Genomic DNA, 278 nt, shown 5'->3' with positions numbered 1-278 from the left:
CAAAGCAGAGCATGTTTGATGTTCATCGAGGTCTTTCAGCTACTGGCCCACCGACCCCCTCCACAGCATTTGCTCTGGGTTTGCTGACAGTTACAGAGGCAAACAGGTACTAAGCAAAGGTGATGCTAAATAGTCAGCCTTCCATACGCTGCACATGCTGCATAAAGTCCCTTCTTGCCAGTTGGGAGCATTTGTAGTCTATTTTATGTTATTCTTTTCTAATGAAAAATGACAAGAACTATAGCTGAGAGGAAGGAGAATGAGGACTCTGCATTAAA

This window comes from Gavialis gangeticus, unplaced genomic scaffold (genome assembly GCF_001723915.1).
Source record: "Gavialis gangeticus isolate Ggan-Ray unplaced genomic scaffold, GavGan_comp1, whole genome shotgun sequence".
Lineage (NCBI taxonomy): Eukaryota > Metazoa > Chordata > Crocodylia > Gavialidae > Gavialis > Gavialis gangeticus.
The sequence above is the reverse complement of the archived record's forward strand: the minus strand, read 5'-3'. Positions refer to the sequence as shown.